Here is a 21,016-nt window from a genome sequence, read left to right on the forward strand (position 1 = left end):
CTCTGATGTAAAATAAAACTAACTGTGAAAAAGTTACAAAGTAAATAAGGAATTAATTTAAAATTAATGTAACTATAAACATTCCATTAATTAATTAATTACATATTGATTATAGATTCCCTATTGTAAATGCACCCCACCTTTCTAGGTTTTGTGATAAACCAGACATTATACAGTTTATATTCTAGCAGGAAAATTGTCATTGATCGCATGAACACACAGTTCATGTTTTAATATAATTTTTGCAATTCCTTTAGAGAAAAGGAAATTTCCACCAGATTTATGAAGACTTTTACATTCAGGAAGATTGGTCCTAAGGTTAAATGAGTTTCATCATGATTGACAAAGAACTTACTTAATACTATATCTGCTTTTTTTTCTCCAGAGTTTCTTCATAGCATTAGTCATCTCAGAATTTCTTAGACTGTAGATTAATGGATTCAGCATGGGGGTTATGATTGTATAAAACAGTCAATGATTTGTCAAGGGGGAAGGTCTTAGCAGGTCTTACATATATGAAAATACATGGAACAAAGTAAAAGACAATTACAGTGATGTGGGAACCACAGGTCTAGAGGGCTTTCCGTCTCCCGTCCTGACTCAGGTTCTTTAGAGAGTGCAAGATGACTCCATAGGAGATGAGTAAGAGCAGAAACACAGTAGTGCAGATCAGTCCTCCATTGGCCACCACTAAGATGCCAATGACATAGGTGTCACTGCTGACCAGTTTCAATAAGGGGTACATATCACATGAAAAGTGATCAACGACATTGGGCCATAGAATGGGAGCCCATAAATAGTGCCAAGTTGAATGACCGAGTGCAGAAATCCTCCAACCCAGGACACCAGCAGCAGCACAACACACACCCTTTGCCTCATGATAACCAAATAATGCAGGGGCTTACAGATGACCACATAGTGGACATAGGCCATCACCAAGAGATGGAAGACCTCTGATCCACCAAAAATATGCTCTATAAACAGAAAAGCCATGCAAGATTCAAAGGATATGGTATTTTCCTCAAAGACCAAGTCTGAAAGCAATCTTGGGGAAACAGAAGAGGAATAAGCCATGTCCATAAATGATAAGCTAGCAAGAAAAAAGTACATTGGTGAGTTCAAGGTCTTATTGATAGTTATAGCCACAACAGTTAGAAGGTTGCCCCCCATGGTCAAAATGTAGAAGAGCAAAAACATAACAAAAAGGACTTTCTGCTCCTTTGGATCCTGTGTGAGGCCCAAGAGGATGAAATAAGTTACATTGCTCCTAGGTTGCATGTAGTCTGTACAGGAGCTGAGTTCACATATTAGAAGCAGTTTACCTATAAAACAAGGGGGAAATTTATTAAATGCTTTTTAAACTTTGTCTTTTATTTATCCATTCAATTAAAAGTATGCGTGTAGAGAATGTATTTGGGTCCAATGCATCACTCACATTATGATTACCAAGTTGAATAGTAGTAGGTCCCTACACTCAGTGGTATGACAAATAATGAGAGATCAGAAAATTCCAGACCCATGTAATAAGTGTCATTATAAGGATACTCACACACAGCTAAGAGTCACAGTGTAGGAATATATCAGTCAAACTGGAATCAAAGAAGTCTTCCTAGAGGAAGTAATACTTCAATTGAGTTTTAAAGGAAAAGTAAAAGAATGACAAAAGATGGGAAAGTAATTGCATGAAAAAGTACAACATTTATAATTGTAAAGATATGGGGTTGGGTATAACTGAAGTGGTAGAGCACATGATTTAGAATGCATAAGGTCCTGGGTTTAATACCCAGTTCCACCTTTAAAAATAAATTAAAAAAAATAAATAGACCTAATTACCACCCCCAATAACAACAAAGAATAATCACAAAGATATAATATTGAGACCCATTTAAACTAATTTATATATTCAATGTGAGTAGATCAAAGTATCAGTAGAAGGTCACTGTCCTGGATTCTCTCAGAACTCACTGAGACTTCTTTCTTGGGGTCTTTGGTTGGATATTTCTCCCTTTCTTGAACAAAAAAAAATGTTAAAGCAGTCAAATTTGTGTCTCTAGTCCCTCTCTCTACCCAAGTTTTAACATTTCTATAAGAAACACCTCTATTTTGACATTTAAAGTTGGATATCAACTTACTAAATACAACATAAATTTTAAATTTTCCACAATTAAAAAGTTGTTTCACATTTCATTAAATGACACCACCTTCAATGTATTTGCTCAGACAAAAATCTTAAAGGATTCTTCACTCTCTTTTTGCTCTCATATTATTCATTGATAACTTTATCAAATTATGTGATCTCTATTTTCAAACTATATCATAAATTTGTCCATTCCTTACCCCTCATTTCCTTCTTGGTCCACTGCAGTAGCCTCCTGTCATGTCTGTCCACTTCAATTCTGTCCTCCAACAGTTTTTTCTCCTGAATCAGCTCAAATTATACTCTTCAAATCTTGTTCTGATTATATCAATCAACTGCTCAAAACTCTCACAGTTGATCCCAATCACGCTCTCACAATTTAATGCATCACAATTAGTATTTACAGGAACAAGTACTGTAATCACCATTTTACAGTTGATATAATGAGGGTCATACTATCTCATTAATTTTTCCAAATGCACACATTTTTAAGTGATAAAACTAGAATTAGTACCTACATTTGATTTATTGCAAAATGATTTATGTCTTACATACTAAAGAAAGTCACACAATTGTGACTCCTGTTTCCCACTATTTACCGTTAGTCTTACTTGTGGAAGCTTGTTTACAATCTGAAGGAAGACTTTTTAAATCACTTATAAATCCTGGAATTCTTCTTTCATCCAATATGACAAAGGAGGTGTGAAAGGCTGTACTATTACTTGAGGATAGGTTTGATTTCATTCAGCTGTCTGTTCATTTCCTCCATGGATTCTTCTGGTTATTCATAAGAATGTTTTTATTTGCACTATAGAGTGTTTTAAAAAAAATTCCACAGAGCACACAAAGACAACAGTTTACCACGTTAGAATAATTTATCAAATAGACAAGTGAATCCTGTGTTTATATATAAAGATAGCAAGTGCCATTTTCCAGGGAAAGTTGTCTTCAGTTACCTCTTTTCCCATTAACTCCAAGATAGAAAAATAACATTCAATTGTTTAGCCCTTCTCACTCTCCCATGTTGGTACAGCCAGACTACTTGACTGGAGATTTTGAGAGACTTCCTTGTGTTGCTATTGTTGTTGCCTTTTAATGCATTGTTTTAAGTCTAACAAAGAACCTCCTAAAATTTTTATATCAGTTCTTAAAAGGGTATAATCTATCTTCCCAAAAGAGGTAAAGAACAATGGACATTTTATCTCTGTTAGTTATATCCATCATTAAGTCTTAGATCAGAATGTGTCCAAGATTGATTCTTGCTTAATTAAATTCACTGGGACTTTCTATTAAACTTTAAAATTACATCTGTTATATAAAGATCCTAGTAAACCACATCGCAGAATTAAGGTAAAAAAGATGTAACCTGGAGGGAAAAAAAACAGCTTTATAGTCATTTTCTGACTATTGCTAGACAAGAATAAATATCAGTCCAATCATTTTGCTTCAGTGAATATTAATTTATCATGTATATTCCCACTTGCCACAACAAGCTTTTCTTTCTTTTTTATTTAGTACTCAATTTATTCTGCCTTGACATTTGGCAGAATAAAAATTTATCAATTCAAGTACAATAACTAATTATTTATCCAATTATTAATTGTATCTTTTTTTAATATTTAGGGTACCAATGTCAGTACAAAACTGTGCCGTGAGTGAGGACAAAACAATGAATGAAATGGAAAAAGTTTCATATAAAAGATTCTTCCCTCATGGATCTTATATTCTTGTAACAGAGTTAGCCAATAAAGAAGGAGGCAATTTAATAAAGCAGTTGTAGTCTTATGCACTACTTCTAAGGCAAGAAATAAGGTACTGTAGCTGAAATAAGGGGGGGAATTCTACTACGGATAATGTAATCATAGAAGTCCCTTCCTGAAAGGTGATGTTCAAGCTGAGATTCAAAAGATAGGAAATGGCTACCACTGTTACAGACAGTAAAAATAAATTAAGTAATATTGCCTCCCATCAACAGGGTCCATGTCTAGAATAATGTAAATATTTAACAGGAAGGATGGATGGCAAAGCAATCTGGAGGGGTGGTATGTGGATGGATCACTAGGAACTGACCAAATGCAAAAAGGTCTGTTCATCATATAAAGTTTCTATCAGAGAAAATCTCAGAAATCTGGTTGACAATGTGACCTGTCTTGTGGACATCAGTCAGCCTCTTCAGCCACTTTGGTGGTCACCATAACAGAGATGAGTGATCTACACAGGCTGAGTGAGCAACAGGATCTACATGTCACCAGTCATGGTCTGGCTACTGTCACGGCTGAACGTCCAAAATTCCATTAATAAATTGCATCACTGACTCCCCCATAGGGCAAAATACTCTAGGGCAATCAGTCAAAAACCTTACTCCATTAAAACTCCTCAACCTGGAAGAGACAGATTCTTATCATCATATATTTTGAATGTGTATGTGTGTGTGTGTGTGTGTGTGTGTGTGTGTGTGTTTGTGTGTGTGTGTGTGTGTATCCCTTCTATCTCCAGTACTTCAGCTTGCTTTATTATTCATGGAGCATAATCTGTGATTCATTGCCCTGGTACTCCACTGATTATTATCTCTAACCAGGACACACATTTTGTACTAAATAAAGTAAAACAAATCACTCACCAACATAGAATTCACAGCTGTGACCATATTACTCATCACCTGGAAGCATTAACTGAATGGAATATTGGCATGGATTACTGAAGGCTGAGATTTGGTGCCACCTGGGAGACTGTGCCCCAAAACTTTAGAATACACTCCTAGATGTTTAACATAAAGTATGTGCTTAGTAAACTTTAGTCATCTTATACTTCAGGCCATCAACCAACTCTGAAGCTTCCATAATTTTGAAGTTTGCAGTTATGCTAGTCAATCAATAAATATCCTTAAATCTCAAAACAATTTCGATTGATTTTTCTATTATTTAGAACCAAAAGTATCCTAATAGAAATATCCTTATTTTAAATGTATGTGTGAAACCAGGTTATTTTATAAGTTCTTTTAATCATTTATATTGTAGCTATTTTTGAATCAGTACCACATTATTTTAATTGTAACATTACAATCTGTGTTAACATCTAGAATTGCTCATAATCCTTTCAAAACTTAATTGCAAATTGCATGTCTTTATGTTGCCATACGAAATTTACTATCAAAAGAAGGTCAGGCATAGTTTACTTTTATGTGGAAAGGAGTGAAATATACAATTATCATTTTTTCCTCAAAGATATACTTATTCAAGTATTTTAACTCATTACTGTATCTACTTGCTTTAGACTGGTCGTCATATAAGTTCAAACACTTTCTAAAAAAAAATCCACATTTTCTTACTCACATCCCCCATATTTTATGATTTTGATGTGCTGTTTTACATCTTTGTGTTTATTCATTTGCATTGTAGCTATCATTGCATTTCCATTTGTGTTTTCTGTAGATTTTTGCTTTTTTTTATTTAGAGAGCTTTCAATATGTATTTTAGGATAGGTTTAGTATTGCTGTATTCTTTTAGTTTCTACTTGTCTGAGAAATTCTTTATTTCTCCATCTATTCTAAATGATAATCTTGCTGGGTAAAATATCCTAGGTTGCAGTTTTTCAGTGTGGAGATTCCTCAAAAGACTAGGAATAGACTTACCATATGATCCAGGAATCCCGCTCCTGGGCTTATATCCAGAAGGAACCCTACTTCAGGATGACACCTACACCCCAATGTTCATAGCAGCACTATTTACCATAGCCAAGACATGGAAACAGCCTAAATGCCCATCAACAGATGACTGGGTAAAGAAGATGTGGTATATTTATACAATGGAATACTACTCAGCCATAAAAACCGACAACATAACGCCATTTGCAGCAACATGGATGCTCCTGGAGAATGTTATTCTAAGTGAAGTAAGCCAGAAATAGAAAGAAAAATATCATATGAGATAGCTCGTATGTGGAATCTAAAAAACAAAAACAAAACAAAACAAAAAAGCATAAATACAAAACAGAAAAAGACTCATAGACATAGAATCCCTTTCAGGTTTTTGAGTATATCTTGTTTCCTTCTGGTCTGCAACTTTTTCATAAAGAAATCTGCCAATAGTCTTACTGGAGTTCCCTTGTAACCAACTCTTTGTTTTTCTCTTGCTGCCTTTAGAATCTTCTCTTTATCTTTAATTTTTATTTTAACTATAATACATTTTGATGTAGGTCTGTTTGGGTTTGTCTTATTTGGAACCCTATATGTTCCCTGTACTTGGATATCTGTTTCCTTCTGTAGGTTTGGGAAGTTTTCAGTCATAATTTCTCTAAATACATTTTGACCACCTTTTCTCTTACTTCTCCTTCTAGGACCCCTATGATGCATAGATTGGCAAGCTTTATATTATCCCATAGATCTCTTATATTGCTTTCATTAGTTTTCATTTGATTTTCTCTCTGCTGTTCTGATTGGGTGATTTCCATTATCCTGTCTTCTAAATCACTTATTCATCCTTCTGCATTATTTAGTCTGCTACTGATTGCCTTTAACTTGGCTTTTATTCCAGCAATTGAGTTTTCTGTATTTAATTGGCTCCTCCTTATAGTTCCTATTTCCTTTTTGCAATATTCTGCATTTCTGTTCATAGGCTCTCTCATTTCCTTTGGTGCTTTTATCAACTCTTTTTTGAATTCAGCATCTAGTAGACTGTCAAGGTCTATTATGTTGTTTGTTCTTTCAGGGACTTCTCTTGTTCTTTTAATTTGGAGCAGTTCCTCTGTTTCTTCATTTTACTTACATTTCTCTGACTCTGTGAATTTAGGAGTAAGAGTTATCTACTGTGATCTTGAAGGGCTATTTTTATGTGGGAGCATCCCCGTGTTGCATGTGTACACCTAATATTTTTATTGCAAGGGCTGTTTTTAGTATGGATGCCTGCTACATCTTTTCTTTGTGTGTGCTATTATCCCCATGATAGGGAGTGTAGTTGGTGTCATGGTGACCAGAGTCTGCACTAGATGTTAAGCAGGCTTCCTCTTTGCTCTGTGGTTGTCACAGACCTGTTGGGGGGCCACATCTGTTCCCCAATTTTGGGGGTAGAAGCCCCCAGATGCTTTTCTGAGGTATGGTGTAAAGCAGGTGGGGCTAGAGTGCTTCTTCTAGGGGAGGAGCTGTTGAGTTTTCCTCCACAGGAGCTGTCTACCAGGAAGTGCACTCTGGTGTTACCTGTCACCTGTTGTGTGGGTGTACATATGCAAATCCATTCACATCAGTAGTCAAACACTGATCCATACTTTGTCAGATGCAGACCCATGAGGTTGGATACAGATCTAAATGCATGGTGAAATACATACTTATGTATTGTTGGATACAGGCCTATGAATATTTGGATAAGACATACACCCTGTGGCTTTGGGAATTGTACTGTGTTTCATGCCAGCAAGATAGTAAGCCCTTTAGGACAAGTTCACTGAAAATGTGAATCAAATGTAAATAAGAATGTTTAAAAGAAAACCAAAAAGCAGGATTTATGTATACTCCAGAGAGATTATTTTTATTGAGACATCAATCAATCCTTCATAATACATGTCTTTTTCTGGATGGGAAAACAAGATATTAAACATGGCATTTTCCTCAAAATAAATATTTAGATTAATGACATTCTAAATATATATTTTATGGGAAATTTTCAAACTTGGCAAAATTATCTTAAAGTTTATCAGGAAAAACAAATATTTAGGAATTGTAAGAAGCTTTAGAAAAAATGAGTACGTGAACAAACCCCTACTAGGTATAAATACACATTAAAATTCCTTAATCACTGTAATATGTTACTGGTGGAGGAATATAACAAAGAAAAAAGCAGAGAAGAAAAGAAAGGAGGGGCATGAGGAGGAGAAACAGCCAGAAACTGGATCCTCTAGATGGTGTAAAACCTGACATATTAAATTAAAATTTCCATAGTATTACTAAAATTAATAATTGTATTTGCAGATTATTTTACTTGTTTAGGGAAAAGAGGCTTAGCTATTTTTTCACATCAAAAAAAATCTAAAATGTGTTAAAAATTGCATTTAAAATGTTTTTTTAAAAAGATTAAAATTTATAAAATCACTGGAAGGAAATGGAATTTTCCAAAACTGATGTGATAGACAAAATTGAAAAGTAAAAAATATTAAAATATAACATCTTTATATAAAAACACTCATAATTATAACATAAAAACATAACAATATAAATATAAATTTGTAGCAAATATATGTATAGTTAATCAAAATTTATCAGTAAAAATTCTCATCCCAATAATTCAAGAACTCAAGGACACATATAATTGACAAAGTTGAGGGGTGAATTCTATGTCTCATACATTGTGCAAGGAACTGAGAACACAAATACAATTAAGTAATTTTCCTGACTTCAGAGATCTTATACACCAATGAACAAAGAAAATTAACAAAGATTCTTATCTCATAACTTGAAATAACTATGCAAATTTAAAAATTAACTACATTTCTGTCTTGGCCATTTGGGCTCCTATTACAGAACACCATGGACATGGTGGCTTAAACAGTAAACAATAATCTTTCACAATTCTAGAGCCTCAGAAGTCAGACATTAAGATGCCAGCAGATTCCACTTATGGTGAGGATCCACTTCCTAGTACTCAGACACCATCTGCTGTGCCCTCATACGGCAGATGTGTCAAGAGATGCTGGGATATCTTTTATAAGGGCATGAATCCCTCTCATGTGGGATCCATCTTCCTAAATTAATCATAGCTCAAAGGGACCACCTCCAAATACCACCACATTATAAAGGATTTAACTTAGGAATTTGAAGGGTGATGCAAACTTTCAGTTTACAGCAACAACCAGAAGTAGAGGAATGAATTATATAAATTCTGATCAACTCAAATATTTGATATTATTTGGTCAATATTGCTATTTTTTTATAAGAATTTGGTATATTAAATCTTCATGTAATATAAAAAGCAGGACATAAAGTTTCTCATACAGTGTGATTCACCAGTGAAAAGAAATGATTGCTCCAAAGCCTTAGCTCTTGATGAATCCAGGCTAAGTAAGGGAGGCAGAATAGTAAGTTCTTTGACCACATACTTCTGGTATTTGATAATGATAATATTTTGTTTCAAGTCTGATTCAGAAAGAGAGAGAATGTTATGAATGATGTCTTTTACGTAAAACAATATATTCTGAACTCTTTACTACCAAGTAAACTACCTTTCATTAACAAGAGAGATAAGAATGGCATATATTGTCAGCATCTTTCTTAACAATGATGATCAAGATATCATGTGTCAAGTTTTTTAGTTTATGGATTATGGATTATGCTACATTCATACATGAAAGGCAGAGCCTGTGTATTTACAGAAGGCTATGAAACACTTTAAACAAAAAAGCAATAGGACTATTGAAAAAGAGCAAAGGTGTAAACAGACATCCTAAAGTATCTGGGAAGATTAATGGATCATCTTTATGAAATATAACTCCATACAAATCTGCTTCACTTGAGAAGATAATGTGATTGCCCAATTGGAAAAATAAGTATGATTTGGTTATTTTTCTGTATATATATTTTGTTCATTCAGATAGTTTTTATATACCTAGTTTCCTTATGATTAATATTACAACTCTGAAACATCATTATCCTTCAACATTAACATAAACATTAAGAATAAAATAATCTATGTAAAGTATCTTGCAGCTACAAAAATTAAGATACATACTTCAAATATTAATATGGGCTATCTACAGGAAGAATAAACCAAGTTTTTATGTCTTATTTTTATTTAATTTTTCTGAAATCTGTATCAAGTCCCATAATTCTGAAAGATTATATTATTTAGAAAAGAAACATGAGAATATCTTCCACTAACTAAAATAAATTTACAGTCTTAAAGTAGCTCAATTCATCATATAGAACATAAATCTATAATCTCAATAATCATTATATACCCCAAAGCTAAATATATTTTCCTAAGAAATTGTGAAAATCTAAAACTAAATACATTTTCCTAAGGATTGTGAAAATCCTAAAAATATATTTAAAAACAAAATGCATACTTTGAACTAGCAAATTATGAAAATCTTAAAAGTATATTTTGATCATTGGAAGTATTCACATAATAAATGGTTTCATCATGCCCAAGTTATCAAATCTGAGGAGAAATTTACTGCAATTAAAGAATCACACATGGCTTACCTGGAAAGAGCAATTCTTCATTGAAAATAGGTGATCTATTTTGCCTTCTTTTCTTTTTCTGGTCCAGAGCTTTTTCATTGCATTTTGCATCTCTCCATTTCTCAGAGTATAGATTAGAGGGTTCAACATAGGAGTGATTATGGTGCAAAAAAAATTCAAGGATTTATCAATGGGTAAGGTAGAAGGAGGTCTCACATACATAAAAATACAGGGGACAAAGTGGACCACCACAGTAATGTGGGAGCCACAGGTAGATAAGGCTTTGCACCTCCCTTCCAGACTCAGAGTCTTCAGGGAGTGCAGGATGACCCCATAGGAGATGAGTAAGAGCATAAAGATGACCATACACATTGCCCCATCACTGGCAACCACAGTGAGGCCAATAATGTAGGTCCAGTGCAGGCAAGTTTTAAAAAAAGGCACATGTCACAGAGGAAGTGGTCAATGATACTGGGGCCACAGAAGGGAAGGTTGTATACAAAGAGAAGTTGACCTACAGCATGTAAAAACCCACCAACCCAGGTCAACAGCAGCAGCAGAGCACACACTTGCTTATTCATGATTGTTAAATAATGCAAAGGTTTGCAGATGGCCACGTAGCGGTCATAAGCCATGATCACCAGGAGCAAAATCTCAGCACCACCAAATAAGTGCCCTATAAAAAACTGAGTCATGCAGCCTTGGAATGAAATGGTTTTCTTCTCACTGAGTAAGTCTATAATCATATTTGGGGTGACTGTAGTAGAATAAACAGCATCCATAAATGATAAATAGCCAAGAAAGAAGTACCTAGGGGAATTCAGGATTGGACTGACCACCACAGTTATAGCAATGAGTAGGTTGCCCACCATTGTCACCATGTAGATGAACAAGAGCACAACAAATAATATTTTCTGACCCTGGAGGCTCTGAGTGAGTCCCAAGTGGACAAACTCAGTTACATTGTTCCTTGATTTCATCTAGTCTGTACAGGAGCTGACTTCACATATTTGAAGTGATTTACCTACAAAACAATAGGGAAAACACTCAAATGCATTACAAATTTAACCTTTAATTTATCCATTCAATTAAAATAAATTGTATGGAGTATATATTTGAGTCCAATGTGTCAAAGATATTGTGAATACCAAACTGAATAAGGCATAGTTTCCTGACTTCAGGGATATATTAAAGACTAGGTATCAGAACAGCCCAGACTCATGTAATAATTAGCATTATAACTATATTCACACAAGCTAAGGTTCATGGCGTAGGAATGTGTCAGTCAAACTGGAATCAGAGAAGACTTCCTGGAAAAAGCAATGCTTAGCTCAGTTCTAAAGAAAAAGAAAAGAACAAGAAAAGATGGGATGGGAATTCCAAGAAAAGGTACACCATTTATAAAGTCACAAAGGTGTAATATCGAGTCCCATTTAAGCTAATTTATGTACTTAGTGTGAGTAGATCAAACTGTGAATAGAAGGTCACTGCCCTGAACAGTCTCAGAACTGAGACATCTTTCTGAGGGTCTTTCCTCCAGTTTTGTATCTCCAGCCCCTATCTCTACCTCAATTTTAGCACTTCTCTGAGGAACATCTCAATTTTGTACTTCTCCAGTTGGATGTCAGTTTAGTATTTATAAAATAATATTTTAAATTTCCACAATAAATAAGGTGTTTCCCATCTCATTAAATGGTACCACGCCCATTATAATTGCTCAGTCAATAAATTTCATAGTGTTATTCACCTTGTTATTGGTCATATTACTCATTCATTCTTTTGACAGATCTGGTTGTCTCTAGTTTCAAAATATGCCACAAATTTGATCATTTGCTATCTCCCATCTTCTTCCTGGCCCACAGCTAAAGCCTCCTGTCAAGTCTGCAATTTTATTCTGGCTTCCAACAATTTGTTCTCCTGAAACAGCTCAAATGATTCTCTTTAAATCTTATTCTGATTATATCACTCAATTGCTCACATCTCCTACAATGGTTTCCAATCATGCACTCACAATTTAACGTATCACATCTAACATTTACATTAACAAGAACAGTAATCTTCATTTCATATTTGAAGACAACAAGGCTCAGAACATCTCATGAATTTCCCCAAGGTCACCCATTTTTAAGTCAAACTAGAAATGGGATCTAAGTTTGATTTATTTCAAAATGATTTACTTTCTTACATAATAAATTTACACAATTGTGTAGACTGGTTTCTACTATTTACTTTTAGTCTTACCTTGTGGAACCTTGTTCACTACCTGAAGGGAGACTTTTTAACTCATTCATAGATATCTGGGATTCTTCTTTCATCTAATATCACAGCAGAGGGTGAAAGGCTGCATTATTTCTTGAGGAGATGTTTGATTTTATTTAGCTCTCTGTCCATTTTCTCCTTGGAGTTTTCTGATGATTCAGAAGACATTTTTTACTTGCAATGTGAATTGTTTAAAAGAAATTCCAAGTAGCACACACAGACAACCCTCCCCCCAATTACCTTGTTAGGATAATGTTACAAAAAGGAAAGCAAATCTATGTTTACATAGGAAGATAGCAACTAGCCATTTCCCAGGGAAATTTATTTCAAGTCAGGTCTTTTCCTACAAGCTTCAAATTAGAAAAATACCATTCAATTGTTTAGCCCTTCTCATTTTACTGTCAGTATGGCCAGACCAGTTGACTTGAGATTCTGTGAGACATTCTTACACTGGTTTTTTGTCTGCTTTTTTTCCCCTTTTTTTATGCATTGCTTTAAGTCTAGCAAATGACCTCCTAAAATTTTTGTATCCATTCTTAAAAGGATGTCATCTTTTCACCCTGATAGGAAAAAAAATTAACTTCATTACCTCTTTGAATAGCTGTTTTGTGTCAGTCTCATTCTATGGAGAATAATGCTGTTAACTAGGAATCCCTGGCCACACTTATCTGAGCTTACCACTTGTGGGGAGCCCCCATAGAGGTTTTCCCAACCAGAACCAATGTTGTCACTGGATGGAATCTTGTGCTTTTTATGACAAGTGACACCCAGCAGGGAACTTTGGAAAAACAAGGTTTATTCCTCAGTGGTCATGAAGAGTACACTGCATGCCTGAAGTCACACAGGGATGCCACAGGTTCAGAGAGAGAGAGAGAAAAGAACCTGGGGTTCTGCCCTCACTGAGGTCAAGGGTGGAATGCCTACATCTTCTTGGGGTCTCTCTCTATTAGTTAATTTAAAACATAAGAGAAGGACTAAATCATAGGAAGGGGAAAGCAAGGTCACTCAAATGGTCAATTATAGGTCACCCAGGGCTTTGTAAAAGGGGAACTTCATGGACAAAATGCCTGGATCAGTATCTAATTATGCCAATGTATTTATTAAGATGAGTATCTTTGAAATGAATGGCTGGACAATCAAAAGCTTAATGTCAGGTGCTTACATTACACTCCAGAAAGCTGCCAGGTTCTTACACCACAAGACCCTATCTCTAAATAAAGGTCACATTTGGAGGTACTGTGAATTGACTCCAACACATTTTTTTTTTCTTAAGGGAAACAATTCAACTCATAACAACATCAAATTTCAAGTCATGGGTGAATGTCTCCTGTTAAAAACCTTTTCTTTCTCCAAATGTGTTATATATATATAGTGTAAAAGTTTCCTCTTTAAATTTTATGTAACATGAGGCAACAGTAACTGATTTGCCAACAAAGTGGATGGCAGAAATTAGTAATAAATTGTTAAATTTGGATAATAAACATGAAAAAGAAAAATACAAACCAGAACAATATATAAATAAATAAGGTAAACTAGAGAAACAATAAGATCTGGCTCACAAGCCTCAAAAGAGCAGAAATATCAATGCAGACAGCAGACATGAGGAACAGGCTTGGGCTTCCACAAATATGACTGTACTTAATGGTCTGTCACTCTATGAGACATTGGTTTAAAACAATATAGATCTTTGCTCTGTGCTCAGTCTGCCTATTCCATACAAGGTCCCATTGGAAGAGGATAATATTGTCCACACTGAGATGAGAACATTTTGCCTTTTCTATCAATCCAATTTTATTTAAACTGTGACAGAATTAGCAATTGGTTTCTTCTGCTCTTTACCACCTCAAGTTAGAGTTTGTTGCACCATAACTTTCTCATGGCAGTTTTGACTTCTGCATTCCTCAGAGTATAAATCAGAGGGTTGAGCAAAGGTGTCCCAATCGTGTGAATCACAGCCACCATCTTGTCCACTGGAAATACAGTTAGAGGGTGAATGTATGTGAATATACACTGTACAAAGAATACAATGATAACAATAATGTGGGAGGTGCAGGCGGAGAGGGCTTTCCTTCTTCCTTCTGCACTCTGAGTACTCAGAGAATGTAAGAAGAAAACATAGGAGATATGCAGCATTATGAAAATCACTATGCATATGGACCCACTGTTAAACACAATGAGTGGATTGATGACATAAATATCCATGCAGGCAAGTTCCAGTAAAGGCTGCATATCACAGAAATAGTGATTGGTAACATTGGGACCTCAGAAGGATAATTTCAGAGCCAAGAGGATCTGTGTTGAAGAATGGATGCAAGACCCCACCCAGGTCAGATTCACCAATGCACCACAGACACGCTGGATCATGATGGTTGTGTATCTCAGGGGCTTAATAATGGCCACATAATGATCAAAGGACATGAGAATTAGCACCAAGATCTCCATGCACCCAAAGAAGTGACCTGCAAAGATCTGGGTCAGGCATTCATTGTAGATGACTTTCTTCTCACATACAGAATCTACAATCAACCTAGGAGCAGTGGTTTTTGACAAACAGGCATCAGCAAAGGATAAACAGGAAAGGAAGAAGTACATGGGCTCCCACGTGTCTGACTACATCTTATGTTCATCACAATAAGGAAGTTTGCCAACAGAGTTGCAAGGTATAGAAGCAAGAAGATTACACGTACTACTTTCTCCTTTAGAACATCCTGTGTTAACCCATACAGAATGAACTCATTAATGCTCCTATTCATAATGTTGCTTTTATGGTGAATGTAGGACAGACACAGCTGAGAAATGGTTCATCTGCAAAGAAAATTGGGGAAATGGTGACTTGGCAATACCAGTGTATTTGGACTCAAAATCACAATTTTCAGGTTTCTAATTCCATCAACACCTAGAACTCAGTGTTTCTCAAAGTTGCCCATACATTATACTCACTTGGGAAGCTTTTTTTATTTTTTAATGCTGATGTTTATGCTTTAAGCATGGACATTGATTCAAGGTCTTTCTAGGGGGACTAAGTTTCTTTTTTTTTTTTTTTTTTTTTTTTGGTGGGGGAAAGCCCTTAAGTGATTATTCTCTCTGCCAAGTTCTGAGCACCAGTGACTTTGCTTTATGATCTCGATCAGGTCACTTTAATGTCTTGAAGCTCTTTCTTCATATGATAGAGATTCTAAAGATATTTTATTAAGCATATGCATATGTTAGCTTATGTGCATGCATATAATGTGTATGCATCTCAATTACTGAAAAACAATACTCATATATAATTTAGAAATAATGCTTCTGGAGATTCTCTCTTGACCAAGACTATTTTTTGATTTGGACACCAGTTTGCACAATTATTCCTGACCTCTTCAGTATCTTTCTTGGGTTATGCTTTAAGAAAAAATTATTTCTCCAATTTTAGACTTGCAGTGGCCATAGTTTGACTGTCATTGCCAGTTAGGGTACATGAGAGTTATATCTCACAAAGGTTAGAGTTCCAGTGAATAATTAGGAAACTCTGGCCAGATTAATCCCACTAATAAAATCCAAATTTGAAGCTATATATGATTTTGTTAGGATCAGAATACTTTAAGAATGTAAGTCAGATTTAATTTTGTGAGAAAAGGAATGAAGCATAAAGAATGAGAAAAAATAGGCAGAGAACAATGGGTTTATTTTCTATTCAATTATCTATATTGATATAATTATAAAAAGTTTTAACATAAAAAATCAGGTTTAAAACCTACAACACTATATCTTCCATCATCTAAACTGTTCAGAAAAAGAAGATGGGGTTTAATGATAATTTTATTCTACCCAGTAGAATTAATTTTCATAGGTGGAACTAACAAACTACAAAATTTCAGCTACACTAAACCATCCACAGATAGCCGAATTATTGGTACAGCCCTCCCTAACCTCTGTACTCACTCTGATATCAATTTTAACTGCATGTATTCTTATACAAGATGCCATGTTCTGTTCACATTTTTCCTAGATGATTTCATGGTCTTTCCTTTCTTGACAGCCATGTTCTTTAAATGCTGGGGCTCTAACAGAGGTTGCTCAGGGCCCCTCAAACCACAGGCCCTGGGCCATGTCTTGGGGCTATAACCTTGGAAACTTTGCCTCCCCACTATTCCCATTGCCCACTGCTTCCTTCCCATTCATTTTGACAATGATACTATTCTAGTATCATTATGAAAATAATGCAAATTCCTGTTTCAATTTTGAAGTATATATAAGATTCAAAACTCTTAAAATTAGTAGTAGAATTGCCATTATAATGTTTTGTAATTTTATGACAATATTAAATTAAGATATTATCCCATTCTAATTAACCTCCCTGTTAAGCTCCTTAAATCTACTGCATTTTTAGTCCAGGGTTAGTATTTACTTCAGCACTGATTTATTCTTTATCTGTCTATTTAAGCATATTCTTTTCCCTGTTAATCTAAGAAATATGTTCTCTTCATATATCAGATCCTTTTCTCTCCCTTCAATATTGCTCAGCCAATTTCCCTAAATGTCTCAACTTTTATACTCTTTCCATTTCTGGAATTTTGAAAAAAATAACTTTTCAATGTTCCCAGCTGAGTCCTTCCTGATGGATGCCTGGGCCTTATTTCCATCTGCTGTCTTAGTGATTTAGCTCATTTTAAGAGAGAGACAAATCCACGATCAATGGCCCTAAAGCACTTCAGAACTTCACCCAATTAAATACTCTTGAACAATCCTGGCAGAAATATAGTTCTATTTATGACATTGTTGACTGAAATAAAATCCCACAATGTGAGAATTGTGGGTTCTTTTATTTGGGGCAAAATGAGGATTCTAGCCCAGGAGACAGCATCCCAGAAAGCTCTGAGAAACTGCTTCAAAGAGTCAGGGGGATACTCAGTACCATATTTTTCAGTGAAGGGGGCACATGCTGCCAAGCACACACTTAGGCAGAGGCTTTCTCCTCATCATGAGGAACAAATGTCACTGGTAATGACTTTAGTGCTTTTCTAGATATGAGAAAAGGCAAGAAGTTGGACATATAAAATCTTCTTCTGAAAATATCTAACTATCTGAAGCCCCATTCAGCCAGTTTTCCTTAAACACAGAATGCCTCATTCCTGACCTCCATCCTGAACTCCTTTCAGGGTGTGTTGGAGGTTCATTGGCTGCAGTGGCTCGTGATTTAATCAAAACAAAATTAGATGACAAGTGCCAATGTAATCCAATACTCGTAAAGGCAGATGGCAAGTGCCAATTTTTATTTAGCAACATTAAATGCACTTAGAGAAAATTAAGTAGATGAATTTAAAATAAGAAGGCTATACTCTGCGATTTGAGTAAAACATCCTTACCCTTCATGCCCTAGGCCATTCCTTAGTGTTTCGTTGCAGGAACATTAAATGCTACGTTACGTATTAATAGTACTGTGAGTGGTAAACAGCACTTGCATTACTGTGCTCCTACATCAGTATTATTTACGTAGCCTCAGAATAATCCCACTTTTTAATCTAAATCACCAGGAAGAGGGACAATGTTAGAGGATGAATGATAAATGTATGCTACGAAAGAATAAATAAAACTATTGACTAGCTCTGACAAAAATATTCACTTGTTGCATTTCACAATTATTTGGATTGAAGTTGGAGAAGATAAGCTGAAGGTAGGTCTAACTCCATTAGACTTGCAGTAACAAGGAGCCCTGGCCTCCAAAGTAAGTTTGCATTCAAATGGCTGTTATTTATTGAGCATTTAAAATGTGTCAAATGCTGTCCAATCAAAGCCACATTATTATTTTGTTTCTAAATCATTTGAGGTTATTAGTATATAATTCCCATTAAGAACGAAGATTCTGAGGCCAAAAAATGGTTATATAACTAGCCCAGTGTACACAGTTTCATGATAGACCCTAGCTTGCCTTAAACTTGGCAGCCTGCATCAAGACACCCATACTTCTAGTACTACATCCCAATTTAAAACCCTCTTGGAATATGCACAAATGCAAATGATAAATCTCACCATGTCTCCATTCCTTGAAAATTCTGATAATGACAATCTTCTATTCTCTATGGAGGAAAGCCCATCTGCTAGAACTATGGCTCCAAGTCTCACGTCTACTTCTAAGAATGAGGACAGGCAGCTCTGGCTGATGAGATAAAGAATTTTCCCCACTGCTTCTCAAGCACTGTCTTCAACATGGTCTCAAGCTAAACATAAATAAAGAAGCAGAAGTTTCCTCATTGACTTCCAAATGGTCGTGTTCAGATTTCCCTGAAAGGTCATAATCCTGAAGAACCACCTCTCAGTTCCCCTCAGGGTTTATAAATTTCCCATCATTACAATTTTCCAAGACACAGTTATCTGTGGTCTGACCTATTCAAGTGTTTGCAAAATGTTTATGTCCCCAACCAATTAGATATTTTTTTCTTTCTTTCTTACTTTCTTTCTTTCTTTCTTTCTTTCTTTCTTTCTTTCTTTCTTTCTTTCTTTCTTTCTTTCTTTCTTTCTTTCTTTCTTTCTTTCTTTTTTTTTTTTATCTTCTCCTGGGCTTCTATTTGAAGATGCTTTTATTTCCCATCATGTTCAGAAATAGAAAACTGTGTAAACTGGGTCAGAATATAGTGTCTCTGCAGAATTGGGGTGAAATGCTCTTATACTTATAAAATGCAAAAGATGAGTTCTGGGATGAGATACACCATCAATCCACACAAATATATGCTGTTTGGTGACTAGAGGAGAAATTCGTTCTTATTCCAGAATAACAAAATTTATACATACATGTACAAAAATGCTTACATTAATCCAATTTGTTCTTTTCTTCTTTCAGTACCTGATCTTAATATGCCATGACTTTTAAAAATAAAAGCACAATTTCTAGAGATTAAACAAACTTAACCCTCTCCATTTTTTTTTTTTAAAGAATGACAGGCCTGTTTTCTCTGATGGAATGTAGCACTGGGATTGAAGATTGATGGAAAACCTGGACTTAGTCTATGAGGCCTTTCAGAGAGAGTCTATGCCAAGGAGTTTGCTGCTCTATACATTCTTGAATCCTACCTATTTTTATGTGTATTCACACCCCACAGAAAAAAACCAGTATTGAACTGATTCATTAGAAAAGTAAAAGTCCATGAGTGCCTAGAATTCACTAGACTATTTTATTCAGGGACAAATGTTATTTTATTTTAATTAAAATTTTAGGTGTTTTTCCTGACATGGAAGAACCATCTGACATGGACTGCACTCCTGGAGGGGATGATAGTTTGCTGTTTTACATCATAACTAATGATGCTGCATAATTTATGGGACTGCCCATGAATACTGCCTTCCAGTTACTTTCTCAGTAATATTTCTTTATTAATGAGCACAAGTACAAACCTGAGGACCACAGTCTGAAGGAAAATATGAACAATAATTCATTTCCCAGTCATGTTAAATTAATGACTTGGAATTTTAGGAGTATATAGAATTATCCTCCAGCCATGACTTCCCTTGAACTCTTAATACCACAATGGCTGCATTTCTGGAAAGTGATAGATTTCACCACTGACCACAGCCCTGTCATCCACACACCACCACCAGCAGGCAGAGCAAATGAAAAACCTGAATGCAGGCAAAGAAAAGTGCTCCCATTCATGCTAATGATACTCCTCATCACACATGGTTTAGAAACAACACAAGAGAGCACAATTCCACCACATCCGTGGAGGCGAGAGAGGAACAATCCTCATTGAGAACAAATGCTTTCAAAGCCTTGCAAGATTTAAGTACAGCCACATCTGAAGACCTGACTGACACATGGCACAGAGCTTGTAGAAGGGCTGGGGTGACCTACTTGGGTATCTGCAGGAGAGATGCACAGGATGTAAGATGTCTGCATCTACTACTGTAGGTGGTGACAATGCAGTCAGACCTCAGATAAGTGACAGCTAAGAAGGGCCCAGACATCTGGCCCAAGCCAAAGGTCAATAGAGGACCATTTATAACCCAGATCGTTGAATGTGCCCTGTGTCACCCAAAAGCAGCATGTAAACACCAATCTAGTAATCAGCTTAGTACAATATTATGAAAGAAATAATGAACCAGCTCATAGAAGACATTTACTTCCTAGACGGCCCTCCTGGAACTAAGGTCCTGGCCACAGGGCCAGAGATAACCTCACAGAGGCAGATCCAGTAACCAGGGGTATCTGGTGGACCCCAGGTGAGGGATAGAACACCAAAGAGCACCTGGAGGGGAAAGCAGGGATGAGGCCCAGGCAGTCTAATCCTGGCTGGAGTGCCCCACTAGAAGGCACTTCCCAGTCCCTGACACTGAAAGAGAACTTAGAAAATTTCTCAGAAGACACTTCAAGATGTAGAGATAAGAAGAGTGTCTCTGCTTGTCCAGGTCCAAGGTCAGAACTAACTAACATATTAGTTATTTCCATTTACCACTATGAAGTGAGTTAGTCATACAGATGT

At 35.7% G+C, this 21,016-nt stretch overlaps 3 pseudogenes; all 3 read right to left on the reverse strand.

The window, feature by feature from the left end:
- Positions 1 to 351: 351 nt before the first annotated feature.
- On the reverse strand, positions 352 to 1,278 carry LOC135320934 (olfactory receptor 4A47-like; annotated as a pseudogene).
- A 9,032-nt stretch (positions 1,279 to 10,310) lies between these two features.
- Positions 10,311 to 11,284, reverse strand: LOC135320942 (olfactory receptor 4A15-like; annotated as a pseudogene).
- A 3,127-nt stretch (positions 11,285 to 14,411) lies between these two features.
- On the reverse strand, positions 14,412 to 15,316 carry LOC135320940 (olfactory receptor 4C11-like; annotated as a pseudogene).
- Positions 15,317 to 21,016: the final 5,700 nt, after the last annotated feature.

Source organism: Camelus dromedarius, unplaced genomic scaffold (genome assembly GCF_036321535.1).
Source record: "Camelus dromedarius isolate mCamDro1 unplaced genomic scaffold, mCamDro1.pat HAP1_SCAFFOLD_85, whole genome shotgun sequence".
In the NCBI taxonomy this organism is placed as follows: Eukaryota; Metazoa; Chordata; class Mammalia; order Artiodactyla; family Camelidae; genus Camelus; species Camelus dromedarius.